At 38.8% G+C, this 13,412-nt stretch overlaps 1 protein-coding gene and 1 pseudogene across 2 annotated transcripts in view; one reads left to right on the forward strand and one right to left on the reverse strand.

Moving 5' to 3' along the window:
* Window positions 1-13,412, forward strand: part of STAU2 (staufen double-stranded RNA binding protein 2) — a 341,604-nt gene that overhangs the window by 93,967 nt on the left and 234,225 nt on the right. The window lies entirely within an intron of this gene.
* Window positions 2,853-13,412, reverse strand: part of LOC105541112 — a 32,148-nt pseudogene continuing 21,588 nt past the window's right edge.

Genomic DNA, 13,412 nt, shown 5'->3' on the forward strand with positions numbered 1-13,412 from the left:
AGACAGTCTTGTTCTGTCACCTAGGCTGGAGTACAGTGGCACGATCACGGCTCAGTGCAGCCATGACCTTCTGGGCTCAAGTGATCCTTCCACCTCAGCCTCTCTAGTAGTTGGGACACCATGATGTCTGGCTAATTTTTTATTTTTTGTAGAGATGGGGTCTCACTATATTGCTCAGGCTGGTCTCAAACTCCTGGGCTCAAACAATCCTCCTGGCTTGGCCTCCCAATGTGTTGGGATTACAGGGGTCAGCCAGCTTGCCTGGACAGTTAAAAGGGTCTTGAGCTTGAACATAGCAGTCATAGTTAATTTTTTGAGCTCAGTTATACCAAAAATTGAAATCTTATTTTTCTTTTCTAGTATATAATGTAATCCTCCCATTTATAAAATAATAAAATTGTATTTATCACCTTACTAGTATGTATACGTAAAAATATTTATCTTGAACCATTAGAGGGCAGCACAGTTTTATCTTTGGAATTAACTTTCACAACATGTAAATACTTTTGAGTCACAGGCTTAATATAAGCATGATTAAAATAAACTGTGAAATTTTAAGTTAAAATTAAAATATTTCATTTGGAATTTTTGTAATATAAGAAACGTGGTAGCAAGATAAAAGTAAGTCCTCCTTTTCTTTTTTCTCTCCCTTTCCTTCTTCCTAACCACGTTAGAACTTTTACAAAGTTCAAAAGTTATACAACTTGATTCTAAACTTAATACTTACCTTGATTTTCAGATGAAGCGTTACCTAAGTCAGTGTTGTATAAGATGTTCCATGGTAAAGGGGATTTGAAGACAAATTTTGGAAATGCTGCATACTGTATCTCTCTCAAAAATTCCTAAAGGTGTCATGAAGAAAACTATTTACCTAAGTGGTTCCCAGCGCTAACTGAACATCAGGCTTCCCTGGGCAGCTTTAAAAATTCTGATGCCCAGGCTTTATCTCAAGTAATTAAATCAGAATTTCTGGTTGTAGATCTTGAACCCCAATGTTTTTTAAAACTTCCCCAGGTAATTCTATGTCCAGTCATGTAAATACTGGTCGCCACAACCTAAAACACATTACCCTCTATTAACATCAAAGATTATGAGATGGTTTAAATAGTTATAGAACTTTTGAAAGAAGTAAAGAAGAAGGTAAGAATTACAGTTAACCACACTCCTTAGGGACAATTGTTCCGGACAGCTAGCTTCCCCACATTGCTGAGGATTCACTTTTTTTTGGAAACTAAAACTTACTTAGTTCAGTAATTTTGGATAGAAATACTTCTAAAAGTTATGGCATATATTTTTTATATCCTTAAATAGCAAATGCCACGATTCTTAGCATAAAGAATCCTTCCTGTTGATTCATTGTCAGCCTTATAAACAATAAGTATTATCATAAGCCTCATGAGATATATACGTGGTTTGTCCTTATACCAGATAATCCTAGACATCTGTTTCTAGAGTACTCAAGTGTGCTTTTAGTTACTTTCCAAATCATTCTTGGCAGTCAGATTGTCATCTTATTTCTTGTTTTTGTTAGTGTACCTTTGCATATTGCTTCCTCCTTTCCTTAATGCTTTTCAATTGCTATTATCTTGAAAACTGATATTATAGTTTGAATTTGGGGCAAAGTAAGAGTAGCAGGGCTTTAATTAAGCCCTAAGATGCCCCCTTAAGTGTGGAGTACATTGAGTTTTATCTAGTTGGTGGATTTTTTTTACTTCAGAATTCATTTTATTCTATCCTATATTTTGCTAAGAATCTGCCTTTTGAGTAGTATGAAGTGGCCAGATAGTTTAATATCTGGTTTGGTGAATATCTATATGTATATGTGTATGTGTAAGTGTGTTACACATATATATTTAATGACATGAAATACTTTGTTTGGGATTGGACACAAATAACAGCTTTTTTTTTTTTTTATTTTTTTATTTTTTTGAGATGGAGTCTTGCTCTGTTACCAGGCTGGAGTGCAATGGTGCAATCTCCGCTCACTGCAACTTCCGCCTCCCAGGTTCAAGCGATTCTCCTGCCTCAGCCTTCCGAGTAGCTGGTATTACAGGCGCCTGCCAGCACAGCCGCCAGCACACCTGGCTAAGTTTTTTTTTGTATTTTTAGTAGAGACGGTTTTTCACTATGTTAGCCAGGCTGGTCTTGAACTCCTGACCTCATGATCTGCCTGCCTTGGCCTCCCAAAGTGCTGGGATTACGAGCGTGAGCCACCGCGCCTGGCCAGAAATAACAGTTTTAATAAATTTCATGAAATCACTTTCTTGTATGTTAGAGGAAACAGAAAGGGTTCATTTGTGCATGGTTTAGTCTTTCTTTTGAATGTGGAAGTTTTTCTTTGTGTGTTTAAAAAAAATTAAACAGTGAAACATTTTCCAAAATGAGGAGATTTGCTAGTAAGTAATGCATACGTCTATGAAATTATCTGCCTGATAATTTTATTTATATAATTTCTTTTTTTTTCCCCCTTCCAATCCTTCATGGTTTTCTTTTTTACACACAAAGCTTACAACCTTTATTTTTCCAACTGGAAAACCAGTTTTTCCAACACTTAAAAAAAAAAAAATTATCCTTTTTTCATATGCTGAAAGCCCTACTCATAACAAGCCCACTTCTGCGTTTGACTCTGTACACTGACCCTTCATTTACTTCCCAAACCGACCCTTTTGGTAACTTTCGGTGAAGAGGTGGCTTTAATAAATATATTCTCCAGAAATCTCGAGAACCTTTGCTTGAGTCAGGATGAGAGGTGCCACCACAGTGTAAACAGAACAGCTGAGTCCTCCGGGTAGGCGCCAGGTTCGATCTGCACAGATCACGTGTATGGGAGGCCTGGAGTCAGAGGCATTTCCTCAAAATGCGTCCCCTGTCTCCAGCAGAGAACACCAAGCCCCAGGGTCCCGCGGACAGGGCTGGTCCCAGTGTATGCAAGCCACTTCCTGGGCTTTGCAGGGTGGTAGACCAGAGGCTGCCCTCAGCAGGAAGCCCACTCAGAGGCCAGGGCCTCTTGTTCCACTTGGCAGAGATCCCAGAAGGAGCCAGGGGGCAGCATCGGAACCTGGGGCCCAGGTAGTGGTGCCTAAGGGGACAGCAGCCGCAGGCCATTGGCAAGGCCAGAAGACGGTGAGTGGAAAGCCGGGGGTGTGTGGAGTGACCCCCGAGAAGGGGCTGTTCAGCTGGGAGTCCTGCATTTGCCGTTTGTGTTTTATCCGGCGATTTTAAAACCAGGTTTTTATCTGGACCTCCGACAGCTGCATCTCCCTGGCCAGCCTCTTCCGCTGCAGAGGGCCCAGGTACTGGTCTTGCCGGAAGATGCCCTCCAAGGCGCGGACCTGCTCCATGGTGAAGACTGTGGGGACGCCAGGGAGCCCGCCAGGTGTTTGGCCCTTTACCCAGCCACGGTCCTCTCCGGCGGAGGCAGGTTTGAGGACCTAGCCTCTGTGATGCTGACAGCCTGAGGGGGCTCCTAGGAGCCGGATGCCTGACCTGGGCCGGGGAGGCTCCTCAGGAAGACGTTGGCAGGCCTGGGGGTGTGGGTCGGTCCTGAGCAGCTGTTTTGGGAGAGCCAGTCCACGGAGCCAAAGCTAGAGGGCTGCTGCCGGCCACGAGGTGGGGAGGAGGAGGGACGTATGGCGGTCAGGTGGGCCCGAGGGAAGGCCGGGCGGGGCTGACCAGGGGCAGGATCCACTATTTATATAATTTCTACAAAGGTGTTCTTTCATTGACTTGATGTTTTTGCTTGGCATTGTTCTATTCTTTCATTTAGAGTCCTTACATACATATTTTTTCTGTTCTATTATTGCCCTTTATTTTTAGAGTCTCTTCTTGGAAAACTTTCTTTTGGAACTTTTGATTTCTAGGTGTAACAACTTCTGTTCACTGATTTGACGAAAAAAAGAAATAGGATTGCACAGTATTTTTCTTTAGAAGGAAGAAACCCGCCCTTTTTGTGAGTTGTAGATCAAAAGTCAACAGAGAAATGTTGGTTCCACATTAAAAATTTCCTAATACATATTACTGTCTGATGTATAAGTAGCAAATATTCTACCTTTAATAGTGTTTAGTTAGAGATGGGGGTTATCATTTGTGAGGAATATTAAAGAGAACTTTCTTTCTTTGGTTTGATATAGATGAGTAACTTTTAAAACATTTTTATCTCTGACCTGTGCTAAGGAATTTTTAAAAATAATATGACCCAATACATAAATACCTACAGCCACACAGATATACATTTTTACAAATATCACTAAAACAAAAGATTTATGAAGCAGTAATACCCTTAACATCTGTATTATACTCTAATATTTTCTGTTTTATTAGAAATTATAGTTGTGGGCTGGGTGCGGTGGCTCACGCCTGTAATCCCAACACTTTGGGAGGCCGCAGCAGGTGGATCATGAGCTCAGGAGATCGAGACAATCCTGGCTAACACGGTGAAACCCCATCTCTACTAAAAATACAAAAAATTAGCTGGGCATGGTGCCAGGCGCCTGTATTCCCAGCTACTTGGGAGGCTGAGGCAGGAGAATGGCCAGAACCCAGGAGGCAGAGCTTGCAGTGAGCCAAGATCCTGCCACTGCACTCCAGCCTGGGCAACAGAGCGAGACTCCCTCTCAAAAAAAAAAAAAAAAAATAGTTGTGGTTTATTAAATTTATTACATGACCTGTTAATGGGTCATAGTTTATACTTTAAAAAATATTTATCTAAATGACTTCCAAGGTTTCATCCAACAGAAGATTCTATGTTACCATGACTCCATGCTCTCATAGAGAATCAAAGCTCATCATAGAGCAGCTGGGAGCATGTTAAATTAGAAATGATAATAGAAATTCTCCCAAGACATCTGGATATTCAGTTATCCCCAACATATCTAGAAGTCCAGTGTCACCAGTTACTTAAAAAGTATAGAATCTTTGAATAAAATCTGTGATTTACTTAATACTGTTGTATCAGTGTTCAGTTTCCAGTTTTGACCAGTGTTAACTATGTTTTTGTCAGTTGCTAACATTAGGGAAAGCTAGATGAAGGGTGTATGGGAACTCTGTACTGTCTTTGCACTATGTATATGTGTGTATATATATAGTAGAAGACATATTTTAATAAAATGTATAGAGCATCTTTGAGTAGTATGCTCTCAAAGATATCTAAAACCTTCTCAAAGATATCTAAAGTGTTTTGTTTGGAACTTTTGTTGTGATATATTGATGATAATATCATATAAACTGCACTGTCCCTCACAGTACGTTTTAATATGACTTTTATGAGTAAGAGAAAGAAGTTTAGTGAGCTGTATTACAGTTGAGTTTATTAATCCTATTTGATGGTTACTTGACAGTTCCTTTAAGGAGTTTAGGAGAAGAATTAGCAGAATAAATTCTTCAAAGAAGATACCAAATTACAGAGTGGGGTTGGTATTATCTTTTTTATAATTTCTATTGTGATGGGACAAATATAATGAGGAATAGGTGACTATAGAAATAATTTCTAGAACATTGCAGAAGATCAGGGTCAGCAACCTGGAACTGATAATGGGTAGCAGTGTTAGTCAATTTAAATACAAATAGGATTCTTAAATGATAAGCAAGAATAATGATCTCTATGAAGTGATGAGATGCTGGAAAAACACCACTTATTGGCTATCAAAAAAATATTTCTAACTGACTGAGTTAGAAACAAGAATATGGGATGTGCAGAATGTTTGGAAATCTCGGTCTGTGTTTTGCATCTCTGGACTATTACACCATTGGACTAGTCTTTCTTGGCTTGATGCCTTTAGAAACTACATATTAGCTTCATCAAAAAACTCTTATTGGAGGCTGGCCTGGCAGCCCAGCACTTTGGGAGGCCAACGTGGTAGGATTGCTTGAGGCCAGGAGTTTGAGACCAGTCTGGGCAACATAGCAAGACTTCGTCTCTGGAAAAAATTAAAAAATAAGTTGGGCATGTGGTGCAGGCCTGTAGTCCCAACTACTGGGGAGGCTGAGGCAGAAGGATCACCTGAGCCAAGAAGTTTGAGGCTGCAGTGAGCTATGATGGTACCACTGTACTCCAGCCTGTGTGACAGAGAGAGACTCTGTCTCTAAAAAACAAAAACAAGAAAACTCTCATTTGAAAAACAAAACACACCTGAAAGACTCCAAACTTAGCCCTTTTCAGAAAGTCAAGGTATAACCATTTACAGTAAAGAAAAAGGGTAATTTTAATGGCAGAGGTTAAAAGTTCAAAGAAAATTGCATGTTGGGTATTTTTTGTATACTTATCACCATGCTGACAGCAGTAAGGTGATTCAAGGGAAATACGTGAAATTGCTCCTGCCCATAGGAATGTGTGTTACCTTCAGGGAGATAAGATGATAACAGTAAAAGTTATGTAGTCCAGTGTATATAGAACACTGCCAGTTTCTGTATACACAGACATGGTAGTTCTCCAAAGTATATATATTTTATCCCTGTTTTAGTTATGAAGAAACAGAGACTCAAGTTTAATTTGCTCATGTCATTTATGTAATAAGTTATAGAATTGGATTATAAATCTATTTCTGCAAAACTCTAAAACTCATTTTATAAAATAATTTTGTTATTGGGTATTTTGAATACTGTGAAGTAAAATAATTGAAGCCTCACTTCAAAACGTATTTTTTTCTAGAATAAAGATCACCATGAAATAAAATCATTCAAGAAAATACTAGGAATGATAGTATATGTGGGATGTAAATTTTCAAGATACATATTCGGAAACTTCAGAATGTAGCTAATTACTATTGATTTAGTTTTTCTGTCTTCCTTTGAAAAAATGTTTTTCTTAGAAATAATTAGAGATTCACTGGAAGTTGTAAAAATGGCACACCAAAGCCCGTGTACTCTGCACTCAGTCTCCCCCATTCGTTATTTTACAGACTCATAGGACAATATTTCAAACCAGTATACTGACATTGGTAAATGTGTGTGTTGTAGTTCTGTTTCATTTTATCACGTGTAGATTGATGCAACCACTGCAACAATCAAGATGCAGAACTCGCTGGGCATGGTGGCTCATCTCTTTCAGCTCTTTGAGAGGCCCAGATGGGACAGATAGCTTGGGGCCAGGAGTGTGAAACCAGCCTGGGCAACATAGTGAGATCCCATCTCTACGAAAATAAAAATAAATTAGCTAGGCATGGTGGTCCATGTGTTTTGTCCTGGCTATTTGGGAGGCTAAGGTGGGAGGGTTGCTTAATTCCAGGAATTTGAGGCTACAGTGAGCTATGATCATACCACTGCACTCCAGCCTGGGCAACAGAGTGAGACTGTCTCCAAAAAAAAAAAAATAAAAATAAAAATACAGAATTACTCTGTCACCACAAAGCTCTCCCTCATGTTGTCCTTTACTACTAGTCTTCCCTTCACCTCTGCTTCCCTACCATCTTTAGCCCTTGGCAACCATGTATCTGTTCTCCATCTCTGATATTCAAGAATATTGCATAAATGGAATCATAGTATGTGACTTTTTGAATACTATGTTTTTGAGTAGTGTTCTGTGTACCACAGTTTGTTGAACCCTTCACCTATTGAGGGATGTTTTGTTTTTCTTCAGTTTTTAGCTCTACAAATAAAGCTGTTATGAATATGTATGGATTTTGTATGGACATAAATATTTATTTCTTTGGGATAAATGCACAGGAGTGTGATACCTGGGTTGTGTAGTAAATATATGTTTAGTATTCTAGGAAACTGCTACACTATTTTCCAGAGTTGCTGAACAGTCTCGCATCACAATCAGGAATGTATGAGAGATTCAGTTTCTCCTCATCCTCCCCAGCATTTGTGGTTGTCAATATTTTTATTTTGGTTGTTCTGATAGGTGTGTAGTGATACATCATTATGGCTTTAATGACATTTCCATAATGGTTAGGGATGTTGAACATCTTTTCGTATGTGTAAGAGCGTGTGTGTGTGTATCTGTGTATCTGTTTAGCTGTGTGTCTTTGGTGAAATGTCTCTTACGCACATTTTCTATAAAATTGGTTTTTTTACTGTTGAGTTTTGAGAGTTTTGTATATATTTTAGATATGAATCGTCCGTTAGATATGTGGTTTGCTAATCTTTTCTCCCTTTTTATAGTTTGTCTTTTCATCCTCTTAATGTAGTTTTTCGTAGAGCAGAAGTTTTTTATTTTGATGAAGTCCAGTTTATGAATTTTTTTTTGTGAGTGTGCTTTGGGTGTCATGTCTGAATCTCCTCACCAAATATAGATCCCCAAAGGTTTTCTCCTAGGTTTTCTTTTAAAAGTTTTATGGTTTACATTTAAATACAAATTTTGAGTTAGCTTCTTTTTATTGATGTCATGTTTAGGTCAAGGGTTTTTGTTTCGGTTTTTTGCCTATGGTTATCCATTTGTTCCAGTACCATTTGTTGGATAGCTCTCCTTCTTCCATCGAATTGCTTTTTTACCTTTGTATAAAGACAGTTGGCCACACTAGTAGTGTGGCTGTTTCTGGGTTCTCTATCATGTTCTGTTGAACTCTGTGTCTTTGCCATCTCCTCACAGTGTTGATTACTGAAGTTACATAATAAGTGTTAAGATAATATGGAGTGGTTTATTATACTTTATTCTTTTTCAAAATTGTTTGGGTTACTCTGTGTTCTTTGCCTTTCCATGTAAATTTTAGAATAAATCTTTTCTTGTATTTTTACTTTCACCTTCCATGTATTTATTGCTGGTATATAGACATACATTTCAATTTTTGTACTTTGATCTTGTGTCCTGTGAACTTGCTGAATTCACTTGTTAGTTCTAGGTAATTAAAAAATATATTTCTTTCTGCACAGACAATTATTCCATCTTTAAATAGGGACATTTTTATTTCTTGGTTTCTCATCTGCTTGCCTTTCATTTTGATAAGGTTTGGATCTGTGTCCCCACACAAATCTTATGTTCAGTTGTACCAATGTTAGAGGTTGGGTGGGGTGGGAGATGGATTATGGGGATGGTTTCTCATGAATGGTTTAGCACCATCACCTTGGGGCTGTTCTCGTGATAGTGAGTGAGTTATCGTGAGATCTGGTTGTTTAAAAGTGTAGCACCTCCCTCCTTTCTCTGTTCCTCCTGCTCTGGCCATGTAAGATGTGCCTACTTCCCCTTTGCCTTCTGCCATGATTGTACATTTCCTGAGGCCTCCCAGAAGCAGAAGCCTCAATGCTTCCTGTACAGCCTGCAGAACCATAAACCAATTAACTACCTGGTCTCAGGTATTTCTTTATAGCTATGTGAGAACGGACTAACACATGTTTCATTTCTTACCTTATTGCACTGGCTAGATCTTCAAGCACTGTGTTTACAACACAGTTTACAACACAGTGCTTGAAGAGTAGTGGGAGTGGACATCATTGCCTCATTCTTGATCTTGGGTACAAAACATTCAGTCTTTCACCATTAGGTCTGATTTTAGGTGTAGATTTTTAATAAATATTTTAAATCCAATTGATATGTTCTTCCTAGTTTTTTGAAAATTTTTATCGTGAATGGGTGTTGAATTTTGTTAAATGTTTTGTTGCATCAATTAATTGATCATGTGATTTCTCTTTTTTGACCTGTTAATGTGATAGATTACATTGATTGAATTTTAAATATTGAACCAGTCTTGTATGCCTTTAATAAACAATACTTGGTCATGATCTAAGAGTCTTTATGTATGTTGCTAATATTCTATTAGGCTTTTTGTCTCTATAGTCATGAGGGATATTTGTCTGTAGTTCCCCTCACCATAAGCCCTTTGGCATTCTTTTTCTGATTTTTTATATGAGGGTACTATTGTACTCCATAAAAAGAGTTGGGAGGCATTCTCTCTTCTTCTGTTTTCTGGAAGAGATTGTGTAGAGTTGACATTACATCTTTAAAAGTTTGGCAGAATTCTTCCTGAAAACACCCACATCTGGAGATTTTCTTTTTTAGGAGTTTTAAATGTGTGAATTCAATTTATTGAATACCTATAGGGCTTTTCAAGTCATCTTCACTTTGGGTAAGTTGTGATAGCTGTGCTTTTTGAGGATTTGGCTCATTTTGTCTTAAGTTGTCAAATTTCTATGTGTAGAATTGTTCTTAGTATTCCCTTATTCTTGTGATGTCTACAGGGTCTCTAGTGATAATCTGTGATTCTTTTCTGATATTGATGATTTGTGTCTTCTTTTTTCTTTGTCAGTGTTGCTGGAAGTTTGTCAGTTCTATTATTCTTTTCAAAGAACCAAGATTTTGTTTAATTGCTTTTATCTGTAGTTTTTTTCTGTTTTCAGTTTTATTGATTTCTATTCTTAGATTTACTACCTTCTGCTTTCTTTAGATTTACTTTCCCCCTTCTTGTTCTTTGTTCTTGAGGTATGGACTTAGATTATTTATTTGAGACATTTCCTCTTTTCTTCCTTTTTTTTCTCAGACTATTCTTCATAACTTTTTTTTTTTTTTTTTTAAGAGATAGGATCTTACTCTGTTGCACAGGCTGGAGTGCAGTGGCATAATCATAGTTCACTGCAGCCCCAAACTTGTGGGCTCAAGTGATCCTCCTGCCTCAGCCTCCTGAGTGGCTAGGACTACAGGTGCACACCTGGCTAATTCTGATCTATGTATTTAGTGTTATGAATTTTTCTCACTTCTACATCTCACAAATTGTAATATATTGTATTTTATTTTCGTTCTGTTTAAAAATTTCCCTTGATAATTCATTGACCCCCGGATTATTTTAGAAGTGTAGTTTCCAAGTGTTTGGAGATTTTTCCTGTTGTCTTTGTTATTGATGTTTAGTCTGATTCCATCATGGTCAGTGAATACACTATGTATAATTTCACTACTCTTAAATTTGTCAGGTAAGTTTGGTAAAACATACTTTTCAAAATCTATTTCTAATTTTTCTTTTTCTTTTTCTTTTCTTTTTTTTTGAGACGGAGTCTCGCTCTGTCACCCAGGCTGGAGTGCAGTGGCCGGATCTCAGCTCACTGCAAGCTCCGCCTCCCGGGTTTACGCCATTCCCCTGCCTCAGCCTCCCGAGTAGCTGGGACTGCAGGCGCCCGCCACCTCACCCGGCTAGTTTTTTTTATTTTTTAGTAGAGATGGGGTTTCACCGTGTTAGCCAGGATGGTCTCGATCTCCTGACCTCGTGATCCGCCTGTCTCGGCCTCCCAAAGTGCTGGGATTACAGGCTTGAGCCACCGCGCCCGGCCTATTTCTAATTTTTCGTTTTGCGTTCTTAGTTCCTCACTTTCCTGCTTTCTAGGACAAGCCCATACAAACTTTTGGCTTACCAGAGGTACAGCTGTAGCATTTTAATGAGTGTATGTATTTATGCAAACTATATATTCTGCTTTCACTTCAGAATGTGTTATGAGTTTCCATGTAACTAAGTGTACAACTATTTAATAAATTTACATAGTATTCTACTATAGTAATACACCATAATTTATTGTCATTTTTGTTGTGGAGTTTGTTTCTAGTCACCATGAAGTAACAGACAGTAGCACTGACAACAAACATGGGGACATTTTCAAACACGGCAGTAGTTCCTAGTCTGTGTTCCCATCTTTTTTTAGAGTATAAAAGTACGGGTATATGGGATGTTGATCTTGCTTGATGGGCTCACTGGTCCTCCTGTTTTTAAATTCATATTGTTAGAGGCCATAAGGACCTCTTCCTCTATGATGGCTACCTCTTAGCTCGAAGCTGTTATACTATTTGGGCTAACCCTCTGGGCACAGGTACCATTTTGTCTTAGATGGACATTGGGTATTTCAGAGGATATGCAGATTCAGTGTCCCACTTCACCTAGCCTCTGCCCCCATAGGAATGTGAACTCCTTGATTGGGACTCAGATGTGAGTGATTTCCTTCCTGTATGTGTGTAATATGTGAATGGGTGGTAATACTTAACGGAGTACCATATGTAGGGGATTAGGGTCTTTACCATGTTTGCTATATTAATTAAAGGCTCTAGCTACCTAGTGTGGAGGATGTTTAATAGGAATTTCATGTCTTTTCTAAATTTAGTGGGAGAACCTTTTAGGATTCTGGCTTTTGCCAGTGGATAGAGGTTACTACCATTTACTGAGATGGGAAAGAATGGAAAAGAAACAGATTTGGAGTGCAGTTAAGACTTCAGGGTTAGACATGTCTGTAAGACATCCAAGAGGAGTTGTCAAATATGTGTTTCATATAGGAGACTGGACTCAGGAGAGATCTAGATGAGAGAGGTAACCATGGGAGTTGATTGCATAAAGCTTCTGCTGTTTCAGACCTCTATTACTTCTGTAACCCACCTACTGCTCCCTAGTGTTCCAACTTCACTCCAGCCACACTGGCTGCATTTTCCAAACAAGTCAGGTATACTCCCATTTTAGAGGTATTTATTTTTTGTTCCCTCTCATTTGCTAAGGTCTAATATAACCTTTTCAGTCTTGCCTTTTATTTCACCCCAACCCACTTCACCCTACCCTACCCTGACATTCCCCAGGTCCTTGCTCTGCTTTTTTCTCTATGCTGACTAGTTTCATCTCTACTAGCTTTGTATGGCTAAAGCTGATAAAATAAAGAGAAGCAGTGATAAAAGAGGTAAAGCAGGAAAGGGTAGGCAGAGACTAGATCCTCCAGGGCTATTTTACGAAATTTGGTCTTCATTTTCAGAAGAGTGGAAGATGAAAGTCTTTTTTTGTTTTTTTGGATGGAGTCTTGCTCTGTCACCAGGCTGGAGTGCAGTGGCGCGATCTCGGCTCACTGTGACCTCCGCCTCCCAGGTTTAAGAGATTCTCCTGCCTCAGCCTCCTGAGTAGCTGGGATTACAGGCATGTGCCACCACGCCCAGCTAATTTTTGTATTTTTAGTAGAGATGGGGTTTCACCACGTTGGCCAGGATGGTCTTGATCTCCTGACCTCATGATCTGCCCACCTTGGCCTCCTAAAGTGCTGGAATTACAGGCGTGAGCCACCACACCCGGCAAAGATGAAAATTTTTGAGTGGAGGAGACCTGACCATGTTTGCATAGAGAAGCAGTATGGGAAAGGCAAGAGTGGTTATGGGTAGATCAAGTGGGAGATTATTGCAGTAAAATAGAAACAAAACCAAAACCGAAACTCATTTAGTGAGTGATCCAGGCACTCTCTTAAGTGTTGAAGAAATTAGGATGGTTCCATCTCCCACTTAAAGAGTAAGTCTAGAAAGTTAGAGAAATTATTTCTACTTAAAGATAAGTGCTCTTGAAGAGGAAGTTCATAGTGGGAGTATAAAGGAGTACATTTGACCCAGAGGTTCCAAGTTTGTAAACCTGAACTTAATAGTTGAACAGCTTTCACAAGATTACTCCTAAGAATTAGTCTCACAGAATTCTAAAATTTAGAAACCAAAGGGATGTTTATCTGATTTCAACTAGAGATTAGAAAATTTTCTAAAGTGTTTT

The sequence above is a fragment of the Mandrillus leucophaeus genome, unplaced genomic scaffold (assembly GCF_000951045.1).
Source record: "Mandrillus leucophaeus isolate KB7577 unplaced genomic scaffold, Mleu.le_1.0 Scaffold233, whole genome shotgun sequence".
Classification (NCBI taxonomy): Eukaryota; Metazoa; Chordata; class Mammalia; order Primates; family Cercopithecidae; genus Mandrillus; species Mandrillus leucophaeus.